The following is a 13,712-nucleotide window of genomic DNA, read 5'->3' as shown; positions in this document are numbered from 1 at the left end:
TCTTTCTCTGCTGGTTAGACACCCAGTTATGGGGTACGTCACAAATTGGGGGCTTGTCCAGGATTTGATTACCAAATTAGGGGTCAGAGAATCGGGATAAAAGTCCCTTATCTGATCTGGTTGTGAGATTAACCAGATGGGAAACCAGCAGAGATGGACATTGTCAAATTTTTAAAAGACCCGACTGTGGGGGCATTAGAGGTTGCCAGGAAGGCTGAATTGGTGAATGTTGCGAAACAATTAGATCTCCCAGAGGTGAAATCGTCGATGAGAAAGGTGGATATACAGAGAGAAATAGCTATGCATTATGTATCCAAGGGTGTGTTCACACCAGATGTATTGGACCTGTTCCCTGAGAGGAAACCAGCCGAGGGGGAGGTTCAGTTAGAGATGGAAAAATTAAGGTTGGCTGAGGAAAAGGGGAAGAGGCAGCATGAACTTTGGATAAGGCAGCTGGAAGCAGAGAGAGAAGCTGCAGGGCGAAGAGAGGAAGAAAGGAAAGAAGAAAGTAGGAGACAGGAGGAAGAAAGGAAAGCTGAAAGGAGGAGAGAGGAGGAAGAAAGGAAAGCTGAAAGGAGGAAAGAGGAAGCTGAAAGGCAGATGGAGGAAAGGGAGAAAGAGAGGCAGCATGCGCTGGAAATAGAGAAGTTAAAGGTACAGCAGCGAAGAGACCGGGCGGCAGACCCAAATGAGGAGTTCAAGATTGGTCGGGAGATCCAGTTGGTACCTCCATTCGAGGAGATGGATGTCGATAAGTTCTTCCTCCATTTTGAGAAAGTGGCTGTGAATCAGAACTGGCCTGAGAGAAAATGGGCTGTTCTGGTACAGAGCATACTTAAGGGGAAGGCTCAGCAAGTGTATTCGGCATTGTCCATGGATGAGTCTAGGAATTATGAGGAAGTAAAAAGGGCTGTACTGAGGAGTTATGAGTTGATGCTAGAGGCATACTGGCAGAAGTTCCGGAACTTGAGAAAGCCGTGGAACCACACGTATTTAGAGTTTGCCCATGAGTTGCAAATATACTGTAAGCATTGGTGCGCCTCAAAAGGGGTTGATGAAGATTATGATAACCTGTTACAGTTAATACTGATAGAGCAATTTAAAAGTTGTATCCCTGAGAGTATGAAGACGTACTTGGATGAGAAGGAGACAGAGACTCTGTATGCAACTGCCAAGTTAGCAGACGAGTACGCCTTAACCCACAAGTCAAAGTTTTCCTCAAATAACAGTTACCAGAGATGCAGTAGGGATGGTAGAGAAAGTTCACCCGCTAAGGTAGAGAATAAGCTGGGAGCTAGTGGAAAAGGTAAGGAGGAGGAAATGCAGGCTGGCAGAAAGGTACCTAGCTTTACCTGTTATAATTGTGGGAAAGCTGGTCATACAGCATCTAAGTGCTTTGCTCTGAAGAAGGAGACAGGAAAAGGGAAAACGGCAGTCCCGACAGGTTGCATTGAGTCGGTCAGCAGATCGATGAGGAAGGCAAAGGTAGATAGAGCCCGAGAGGGGCTTGAGAAGTTTATCTTGGAAGGGACGGTGTCTGTGAAGGAAGGAGAAACCCCAGTTCCAGTGCGGATCTGGAGAGATACTGGGGCTGGTCAGTCATTGATTTTAAGGAAGGTATTAGATTTTGGTTCTGAGACTGAGACTGGGGAGGTTGTGTTATGAGGTATCGGAAAAGGAACGGAGGCTGTACCTTTGCACAGGATATTTCTGAAATGTGACCTGGTATCTGGACCAATCGAAATAGGGGTGAGGTTGAAATACTGATGGACGGCGTGGACGTCCTACTTGGTAACGATCTGGCAGGTGGTGATGTGTGTTCAGCAGTGAAGCTGACAAGTGTAAGTGCTGAGGACCTGCCCATAGATTCCAAGATTTATCCCATTTGCGCAATCACTAGCAGCATGTCTAGAAAGGCGGCTGAGAAAGGAGACAGTTTAAATGAGTCCAGTGTTGATTTGGCGGAGATGTTTTTACCGACCCTGTACCAAGAGGGGTTAGAGGGTGGTGAAACGGAGGATAGTGGATCTAAGGAGAGTAAAGGAGAGGAGGTAGATCTACCCTTAGCCAGGAGGGAATTTATAAAGAAACAGATATGGCAGTTAGAAGGTCCAGGGTTGGACACGAATGATCTGTCTGGCTTGACAGAGCAGTTTGCAGTTGAAGAATTTAAATGTGTTCCCGATAATGATGTAAGGGCTGTCCTAGATGAAAAGGATGCTGTTACCTTGAGGGAGTCTGCTGGGTTAGCAGACGAGGTTGTTTTAACCCATAGGGTTGAGTTTACTCCGAAGGGGAGTTGCCCAGAGAGTAACTGGGAGGATCAGGGGAATTTAGAATTTGAAAAGGGGACTGGTATTGAAAGCCTGGAAGAGGTAGATGTCCCGTTTGAGTGTGTCCAAGATGTGGATGCACAGGGTACTGAACCTAGTATTGAAACTCAGGAAAAGTCTGAGGTATCTGATTTAGTTGAAAAGGAATGCAGTTCCTTTGGGTCAGATGGACTTGGTTCAGTGAAGAAAGGGTTAACGGTACCAGTGGAAAGTGAGAATTCTCAGTTTGTGTTAGAAGGTGTGTTAAAAGTTAATGATGAGATGAAAGCTGGTGATGTGAATATTATTGAAGGAGAAGGGAAAGGTGTTATTCCTAAATTGAATAAAGAAAATTTAAAGTCTGAATTGGTTTTAGAAGGATTGACAAAAGGGAAGGGACCATTAACTGAACAATGGCTTGTGAACAAGGTGCCTGTGAATCAATTACAGTTTGTTTGGAAATTTAAAGATAAACAACTCACTGATGTTATTCAAGTATGTGATTTGGAGAGGCAGAACTTGAAATGTTGTTTTGACCAAGTGGGATCATCTGCCACTGTTAAACCAGAATGAAAGATCCTGAAGATAAAATTAATGACTTGCTTAAAAATAACGAATTGTTTGGAAGTTCAGCAAATGGGCTTAGTTTGGAAAACATTGGTGATAAAATAACTCCTGTGAAAGGAGTCTGCGAAGTCCTATTCCACACTGGTGAGCAAGCTAACCACTTGAGAGTTAAGTGGAAAAGGGACAAAGGTTGACCAAATGCCACTTTGAATAACAGGATCGGGTTTTGAGGGAATTTGACAAAGAATGTGAAAGATAAAAAACACCATGAAAGATTGACTGTTTGAATGTTAAGTTTAAAAGTAAAATAGAGATTAGTATTTGCACAAACTTTTATAATGTACCACAATATAATCACACATGTATTGGTTCACACTTTGTAATATACACCTAAGCTAAGAACATAACCCCTTTAGTATTTTTTTTGCTAAAAAATAAAAAGTAGGCGGTTATTAAATTGGAGTCTGTTGTTACAGGAATTTGATATTAAAATACAACATGTAAAGGGGAGTGACAATGTAATTGCTGATTGTTTATCTAGATGTTAACTTGAACGTGTATCTGTATTATTCTTGTAGTTAAGACAACTTCTGTATTTTGTTAAACTCTGTAATTCAGTCATGTGCTTTATTAGTTAATTTTCCACCCGGTGAAAATTCTCAGAAGGATGGGGGTGTTATGAGTGATGAACAAACCTGATGGACAATGGGGTGAAGAGTTAACCATCCCCCTCCCTGAGAAACATGAACTATTACTGTTGCTATGCTGACCATGAGAAAGAGACGAAAAAACAGGCAAGAACATTTGCTACAGATAAGAGAGGGGAGAGAGACTGTTGATGTTACTGCATTATGACATAATACCATCATAATATCCCTTTTACAAGGGATAAAAGTCCCTTATCTGATCTAGTTGTGAGATTAACCGGATGGGAAACCAGCAGAGATGGACATGGTCAAATTTTTAAAAGACCCGACTGTGGGGGCATTAGAGGTTGCCAGGAAGGCTGAATTGGTGAATGTTGCGAAACAATTAGATCTCCCAGAGGTGAAATCGTCGATGAGAAAGGTGGATATACAGAGAGAAATAGCTATGCATTATGTATCCAAGGGTGTGTTCACACCAGATGTATTGGACCTGTTCCCTGAGAGGAAACCAGCCGAGGGGGAGGTTCAGTTAGAGATGGAAAAATTAAGGTTGGCTGAGGAAAAGGGGAAGAGGCAGCATGAACTTTGGATAAGGCAGCTGGAAGCAGAGAGAGAAGCTGCAGGGCGAAGAGAGGAAGAAAGGAAAGAAGAAAGGAGGAGACAGAAGGAAGAAAGGAAAGAAGAAAGGAGGAGAGAGGAGGAAGAAAGGAAAGCTGAAAGGAGGAAAGAGGAAGCTGAAAGGCAGATGGAGGAAAGGGAGAAAGAGAGGCAGCATGCGCTGGAAATAGAGAAGTTAAAGGTACAGCAGGGAAGAGACTGGGCGGCAGACCCAAATGAGGAGTTCAAGATTGGTCGGGAGATCCAGTTGGTACCTCCATTCGAGGAGATGGATGTCGATAAGTTCTTCCTCCATTTTGAGAAAGTGGCTGTGAATCAGAACTGGCCTGAGAGAAAATGGGCTGTTCTGGTACAGAGCATACTTAAGGGGAAGGCTCAGCAAGTGTATTCGGCATTGTCCATGGATGAGTCTAGGAATTATGAGGTATAAAAAGGGCTGTATTGAGGAGTTATGAGTTGGTGCCAGAGGCATACCGGCAGAAGTTCCGGAACTTGAGAAAACCGTGGAACCACACGTATTTAGAGTTTGCCCGTGAGATGCAAATATATTGTAAGCGTTGGTGCGCCTCAACAGGGGTTGAAGCATTCCACTGCCATGGGCCTGAATGACTTCCGCCCAGTTGCACTCACCCCCATCATTGCAAAGTGCTTTGAGAGACTGGTTCTATCACATCTAAAATCCTGTCTGCCAACTACCCTGGACCCCCATCAATTTGCCTATTGCACCAACAGGTCAACAGAGGATGCCATCTCCATGGCACTTCACTCTGTCCTGACCCATCTGGACAGACCCAACTCTTATGTCAGAATGCTGTTCAATGACTTTAGTTCAACATTTAATACTGTGATCCCCTCCAAGCTGTTCACCAAACTTAGCTAGCTTGGTATCAGCTCATTCCTCTGCAACTGGAACGTGGACTTTCTGACTAACAGACCCAATCTGTTTTCACGTATAACTGCGTTCCTGTACATGGTTCTAACTCCATAATCAAGTTCGCAGACAATACCATGGTGGTTGGCCTGATCAGAGGGGATGACGAGACGGCCTACAGGGATGAGGTCCAGCACCTGGCTGCATGGTGTGCCGACAACAACCCCACCCTTAACACCCGGAAAACCAAGGTGATCACTGGGGACTTCAGACATGCTAGGAGCCACACTCATGTCCCCATCTACATCAACGGAGCTGTAGTGGAGCATGTATCAAGCTTCAAATTCCTTGGTGTCCACATTTCTGAGGATCTCACCTGGTCCCTGAACTCCTCCATCCTGATCAAAAAGGCACAACAGTGCCTTTATTTCCTGTGGAGCATTAGGAAAGCTCACCTCTGTCCCAGGATACTGACGGACTTTTACAGCTGTACCATCGAGAGCATACTCACCAACTGCATCTCAGTGTGGTATGGCAATTGTCCTGTATCTGACAGTAAAGCACTCCAGCGGGTGGTGAAAACTGCCCAGCAGATTATCCGCACCCAATTGCCCACCATTGAGAACATCTACCGTAAACGCTGCCTGGGCAGGGCAAAAAGCATTATCAACGATGCATCTCACCCTAACCATGGACTTTTTACTCTCCTCCCATCTGGTAGGCACTACAGGAGCCTCCGCTCCTGCACCAGCAGGCACAGGAAGAGCTTCTTCCCTGAGGCAGAACCTCACATTACAGCACTAAGTAGTATTGCACCCATATTGTACTGTCTCAGTACTTTTATATTTGTGTGCTGTAGCACTTACTTTTTATTTGCAGTTATTTTGTAAATAACACTATTCTTTTGCACTTCTTGTTAGAAGCTAACTGCATTTCATTGGCTTTGTATTGTTATGAGTGATGAACAGACCTGATGGACAATGGGGTGAAGAGTTAACCCCCCCCCCCCCCGAGAAACACGAACTATTACTGTTGCTATGCTGACCATAAGAAAGAGATAAAGCCCAGGCAAGAACATTTGCTACAGATAAGAGAGGGGAGAGAGACTGTTGATGTTACTGTATTATGACTTCTGCAAGGGTTATTTATCCTCTACTATTTTGCTCAATAAACATTCCTCAGTGGACTGAAGGAGTGGCCTTATTTGATGGACACAGTCATTCAGAAGTGATGGATAGCTGAGACCCCGTGAGTAGGGATAAAAGACAGGTCTGGAGAGACACCCTCCAGACACGCCGGTGGACACTGATTGAGTGTTGGAACCCACAAGAAAGGTGGGGGCTTTGGAGACCAAACCAGGAGATCGTTTAGTAAAGCTCACAGTGTTAAAGCAGGGCCGATGGGGACTTGTGTGTGTGTCCACTCATGCCAGAGTGACGAATCCACCACAGAAGAACGGTCTAGCAGAAGGACGGAGAGGTCATAACTGAATGACCACACCGATACGACGGATTAAGAAAGCAAAGGAAGGTTTGCCTGACTGTAGCTGTTACATCTCTCTCTCTCTCTCTCTCTCTCTCTCTCTCTCTCTCTCTCTCTCTCTCTCTCTCTCTCTCTCTCTCTCTCTCTCTCGCTCTCTCTCTCTCTCTCTCTCTCTCTCCTCTCCAATGATTATAATACAACAACCATAACTACCTCAGCACTCATGAACTGAACTGAACTTTATACTTTTCTATGACAATTTATTTACCCCTAGACATCGATAGAGCTTGTTTATTATTGATTATTATTATTCCTACACTTTTAGATTTATTACTGCTAACTTGTTTTACATGTATATTTGCATTATTGATATGGTTTTGCTTATTTTTATTAATTAACACCTTTAGTTTGGTACCACCAGACTCCAATGGATTCTTCTTTCTCTGCTGGTTAGACACCCAGTTACGGGGTACTTAATAGTATCTGTACTTGGCACAATGACAATAAAGTTGAATCTAATCTAATCTAATCTAACTGCCTCAATATGTTGGGACCAGGTTAGGTCCTTAGAGATCTTGACACCCAGGAACTTGAAACTACTGCTCTCTCCACTTCTGATTCCTCTATGAAGATTGGTTTGTGTTCCTTCATCCTACCCTTCCTGAAGTCCACAATCAGCTCTTTCATCTTACTGACTACATCTGTAACCAATAGTCAAGCCAAGTTTATTATCATTATTATTTGTACAAGTGCATGCATACCTGGGTTTAATAAAAGAAATTGCCTGTACCAGAAACACCCAAGGCATTCAACAAGTACGTAAAGAGCAAGTGGATAAGAAGTCAGTGAATGGGACCAATCAAGTGTGACAGTGGAAATGTGTGTATGGAACCAGAGGAAATAGCGGATGTCCAATGAATACTTTGCTTCAGCATTCACTATGGAAAAGGATCTTGGTGATTGTAGGGATGATTCTGGGATGACCAGAAGTTCGAGAAATCAATGTTCATGCCATCAGGTTGGAGGCTACCCAAACGGAATATGAGTTGCTGTTCCTCCATCCTGAGTGTGGCCTCATCATGACAGTAGAGGAGGCCATGGATTGACATATCGGAATGGGAATGGGAAATCGAATTAAAATGGATGGCCACTGGGAGATCCTGCTTCTTCTGGTGCATGGCGTGTAGGTGCCTGGCAAAATGGTCTCCCAATCTATGTTGGGTCTCACCGATCAGGAGGACACACCAGGAGCACTGGACACAGTATATGACCCCAACAGACTCACAGGTGAAGTGTCGCCTCACCTGGAAGGACTGTTTGCTGCCCTGAATGGTGGTGAGGGAGGAGGTGTAGGGGCAGGTGTAGCATTTGTTCCACTTGCAAGGGTAACTGCCAGCAAAATTAGGCCATTTAGCCCATCAAGTCTGCTCTGCCATTTCATCATAGCAGATCCAGTTTTTCTCTCAGCCTCATTCACCTCCCTTCTCCCCCTTACCGCTTCATGCCCTAAACAATCAAGCATCTGTCAACGTCTGCCTTAAATGTACATAAAGACTTAGTCTCCACAGCTGCCTGTGGGAAAGAATTCCACAGATTCGCCACTCCCTGGCTAACAAAATTCCTCATCTCTGTTCTAAAGGGATGGCCTTTATAGATGATAAGGGCTTATACATGATCTTGCTGAAGATTTAAAGAAGTATAAGCTATTGCTGCTCCTACCCCTTATAAACTCCATCCTCCATCCGTTTTTGTCACCAGCCTTGATTCTAATTTGTATAAAATTTGTTTTTGAATTTTATTTGAATGTCCTTGAATGTTTTATTGATTTAAGAGTGCAATATAAGTGCAAGATGTCCAGAGTGATGGATAACAGAGTGTCTTCAGACACATTCCTGGTAAATAATGGGTGTGAAACAAGACACTTTTCATTTAAAAGTTATAGCTTAGTCATTTCTCTGAACACAGACCATTTTCACACGTCTGCTGTGAGACTCCCTGGGATGAGGGACAAAAGCTGGTGCAGGTCTAGAGAGCTCATTATATCATTACGCACGGATTTAATTCCACAGCCCTGACCCATGAATAGCACATTGTCTCAAAGCTGCTACATTCAGCAGTACTCCAAATCGTGCCACATCACAGCTCTGCTACACTAATGATCTTTTTCTTCCAAATTTACGTGTATTTCTTGTCATTCCACCACAACTATGATCCACTCTATGGTGTTGTACTTCCAGTAGTGCTGACTATCCCTGGGGTTAGCAGTGGCTCAGTGTAGAACATTTTCAGCTGTGAGCCCGGATGCTGGAAATTCCAAACCCATTCTGGAAGCTTATCAAAGCAGAACTTTTCTAAGTTCAAAGTTCTATAAATTAATTATCACATATATGTCACCATATATATTACATTGCGATTCATTTTCTTGCAGGCATTTACAGGGAAAATAAATACAATAGGCGATACATAAAGACTGACAATGTGCAAGAGAAGACAAGCTTTGCAAATAAAAGTAATACTGACAAGGCAAGGTTAGCAGAGCTGGGACTTTTCTCTTTGGAGCGTAGAAGGATGAGAGGGGACTTGATAGAGGTCTACAAGATTATGAGAGGCATAGATAGGGTGGATAGCCAGAACCTGTTTCCCAAGGCACGAATAGCAAACACCAGAGGGCATATATACAAAGTTAAGGGAGGGACGTTTAGGGGAGATATCAGGGGTAAGTTTTTTACGCAGAGGGTTGTAGGTGCCTGGAATGACTTGCCAGGGATGTGGTGGAGGCTAAAACATTAGGGGTATTTAAGAGCCTCTTGGACAGGCACATGGATGAAAGAAAAATAGAGGGTTACGGGGTAGTATGGGTTTAGTACTTTTTTAAGGAATATATGGGTCGGCATAACATAGAGGGCTGAAGGGTCTGTACTGTGCTGTAGTATTCTAGTGTCTAGTGTCTTCTAGTGTCACTTATGTGCTCCTAGGACAGATCCTTTGATACGATAACACCAAGGAATCTAAAACTATTGATTCTTTCCATTCCCAAAATGAGGAATAGCTCATGGACCTCCAGCTTCTTCCTTCTGTAAGTGATCATCATCAGGTGCCATGCCCAGTTTGAGCTCTGACTGCCATGGCCCACACACTCCTGTTTCAGGTCTAGTGGATCAATTCATTGGTATTCATTTCCAGTTCTCTGGCTGCTGTCTCCATCATCATTTGTCTTTGCCTTCCTCTTGCTTTCTTCCCTTCAATCTTTCCCATAATTACCGTGCATTCTAACTCCTCTTTCCTAATCCTCTTTCCAATGAAGTTACGTTGCCTTTTCATGATCTCATACATTATTTCTCTTTTTGTTCTTGCTCTATTCATGGCATCCTCGTTAGATATTCATTTTGTCCATGATATTCTTGGCATCCTCCTCAAAAACCACATCTCTGCTGCTTCAATTCGTTTCCTCATGTTACTAGATATTGTCCAACATTCTGCACCATATAACATAACTGGATAAACATAACATTTCAGTACTCTGAGGCAGGTTGTCATGCCTAGTTTAGTATTGGTCAGTATACTCTTCATTCTCATAATGGTGTCTTTTGCCATCCCTATTCTTCTTTTGATGTCCATGTCGCATCTGCCATCTGATTTCACCCAGCTTCCTAAGTAGCAAAAGTTCTGTACTTGTTTTACGTCTTCTCCATTTATTCTCAGCCTGCAGATAGGATTCTCCTTCCTTTTGGATACCACCATACTTTTGTCTTTTTGCAATTGATAGATAGACCCATTTTTGCATTTTCTTCAATAACTGTACCAATTAAGTTTTGTAGTTCTTCCTCCGTACTTTCAAGTAACACAGTGTCATCCGCATATCTGAAATTATTGATGTTTTCACCGCCAAATTTGATTCCCAAGATGCCTCTTATTTTTTGTAATATTGTTTCACTGTACACATTAAACAAATTAGGGGCGATCAGGGTAAGTGATAGTCAGCTCTTTGATTTTGGTGATTTTTGAGTAAGAAGTTGTTGTTCAATTATTGTTCCAAGAATAATATTAGTTTCAGATTAGTTTATTGTCATATACATGAGGGTGCAAAGAAATTCCTTACTGGTGTGAATCTCACAGAACAACAGTATTCATGGTAAGAACAAATACAGCAATAACTGGCCACTGGTAAATAGCTTGATGTTGTCACATGTATCGCGATGCAGTGAAAAGCTTTTTGTTGTGCCACCCATTTCTCACATAAGGTGTGTTACATACCCATGGGTATCCTGTGACTGTCACATGACCATGATGTAATTGAGGCTCTGCTGGGCATGATGTAATGGTTTTGTGATGGGGGGGGGGACGTAATTTTCCCGCCAGTGAGAGGTCATGTGATAGTTTTTTCCAACAGGGTATAAAAGGAGAACCCCTCCCTGTGACGCAGGTCAGTTTCATGGCCTAAGTCATCAGTGACTCCGCTCTGCTGTGTATTTGATTTTATGATGCAGTTTCGTTTTAAAAGTGGAGTTTTAATTTCTACTGTAAGAATCGTTGTGTCGGCAGTTCTGAAAATCACTGCCAGTTAAAGTCCAGTCGGAGAGTGAAGAATTATCGAAGTTCAGGAAGCTGAAGGATCGAGGAAAGTTGATGTTGGCGGTAAACAATTTCGACCTTATTTAATCTTTGTACAAGGAGTTAGTAACTTGTGTCCAAGATAGCTCCTGCATTTCTGAAAGCAGAAAGAGTTGGACGCAGAATTTCACCAAGGAAAGGTCAGTGCCTTTAAGCCGTTTTATTTCCTTCAATCATAAATCCCTCGGCAAAGCATACTTCATGTAGGATCAGCAGTAACGTCACGAAAGAGGATTTTATTACTTCAAAGAAAGTCTCTCCTAACTGACTGTAAATCATTTTGGACTTTTTTTGCAATACTACTTTAACGAACTGAGTTTGCATTTCTCGCTTTAAGAACTGTTCGAGCTGTCGTATCGCAGCCGACTTACAGTTAAGTTAGTCGTTTGTTTACTTTTGGGGGTTTTTTAGCAGAGTTTAATAAATGTTTTATTTGTTATAAAAAACCTGTCTCAATTATATATTCATTGTTGCTGGATCATAACAGGTGATTGAATAGGTACAAATGAAAAACCAAACAGACTGCAGGATTTAGTGTTACAGGTCCAAAGAAAGCACAGTGCAGGTATACAAATGAAGTGCAAGGGCCACGATGAGGACAAAGCAGGTTGTCTTCCATGACAATAACTAGATGGGTTTTCTTACCCATAATCATGTGATTTCACGTTCCTCACTATTGATTCAAATTGTTGGATCTATACCCCAACTATTGAGTAACCTGAATATTTCACAATTGGATTATAACTCCTGTAGTTGGACCATTGGTCCAGTCTCTTGATTAAATTCATCGTTGCCCCCACCAGCTAAATACCAGAAGGAATTTGGTTCGAGTGCAGAAGCGATTTGGAGAGGGCATGGGAGAAATTTACTAGGATGCTGGGAGAGATTGGACCATTTTGGGGATTAGGAGAGGCACAGAGAGTGCAGACAGACAGTATCTTTTTTCCGAGGATTGAAATGTTTAATAGAAGAGGGCATGCATTTACAGTGAGAGAGTGTAAATTGAAAAGAGGAGTGCAAGGCAAGATTTTTTAACAGAGAGTGGTAGGTGTTGGGAATGCGTTGCCAGGGGTGGTGGTGGAAGAAAATACAATAGGGGTGTTTGAGGCTTTTAGAGAGATACATGAATGTGCAGAGAATGGAGGGGTATAGACATTTTTTAGACGGAAAGGATTAGTTTAGTTAGGCTAGATACTTGTTTAATTAGTTTGACACAACTTTGTGGGCCGAAGGGCCTGTTCCAATACTGTACTGCTCTATGATCTATGTCATTACCACAGTAACAGATCAAATGGTATTCTGGGCAGAAATGGTGTGACCTTTTTCTTCAGACTGAAACCTGGTTAAAATTCCTGGAGAATTCAAACTCCCTCCCACACATCCCCAGCATGGATTTTCAATTAATCTTCAAAAACTCTGCCTTGGCTCTCTTCTAAGCTCTGTCACCTCGAGCTTGGATAGTATAGCACTTTCAAAGACAGTTGGTCGGCTCCCTTTTTATGTGCATTTCTTTTATGTGTTGAATTGAAATCTGTGGGTTGAGACCAGCTCTTCAATTTAATTCCCTCAGCTTCAAGAAGAAGTTTAGTTCAGTGACCTGTGGAGCCAGAGTAACCCAATCATGTCACAACATCTTCCTTAAAGATTACTTTGATGTCAGTGATGCCCAAACTCCAGAAAAAAAGCATTAAATTACTTTCTCTCTGTCTCTCTCACCCCTGAAGAATCATGTAAATAAGCTCCTTCACACCAATCTGCATGCGAATACGGTTAAAAAAGAGTGACTAAATTGTAGCAGTAAACACAGCCACCAAATGAGATAATATGGAGAATGAGCAATTTAAATAAATGCTGTGCATCTATATCTTGAGCTTCAAGTTCATTCCCAGTCTCACTGTCAAAGAAATGACATTCTGATTGTAGACTAAGGCAAAGAAAGAGAAAATGAATTATCAACAATCTGCTTGAGGATCTCAGCAGATCAAGACCCCAGTATTGGCTGTCCAAACAATCTATGCTTCTCATCATCTTATAAACTGCTATCAGGTTCTATCTTATAAACTTCTATCTGCCGCTCCAGAGAAAACAACATTAGTCTGTCTCTCCTAAGTGCACCCAATATAATTATCATCTTCCCCCTCTCTTTCCCTGTCCAAACATCTGCAAAGGGAAATGGACAGTGCTTTGGACTGACACCCTTCATCTGGATCAAAATCTTAGTGGAGAGATGGTCATTATAAAGAGTGAGGGGAAGGGATTCAGCAAGAGCTGGCAAGTGATGGACAGATTCAGCAGATGATGGAAATCTTAAACAGCACATACAAAATGCTGGAGAAACTCAGCAGGTCAGGGCACATCAATGGAGGAGAATAAACAGTCCTTTTCATATGAAGGGACTCAGCCAAAGGAGCAGATGTTTATTTTCCTCTATATTTGCTGCCTGACTTGCTGAGTAACTCCTGCATTTTTTGTGTGATGCACAAGTGACAGGTGGATCTGGGTGAGGAGGGGTGTGAGGAGTGAATCTGGGTGAGGAGGGGTGATAGGTGGATCTGGGTGAGGAGGGGTGATAGGTGGATCTGGGTGAGGGGTGATAGATGGATC

The sequence above is a fragment of the Hemitrygon akajei genome, chromosome 1, assembly GCF_048418815.1.
Source record: "Hemitrygon akajei chromosome 1, sHemAka1.3, whole genome shotgun sequence".
NCBI lineage: Eukaryota > Metazoa > Chordata > Chondrichthyes > Myliobatiformes > Dasyatidae > Hemitrygon > Hemitrygon akajei.
The sequence above is the reverse complement of the archived record's forward strand: the minus strand, read 5'-3'. Positions refer to the sequence as shown.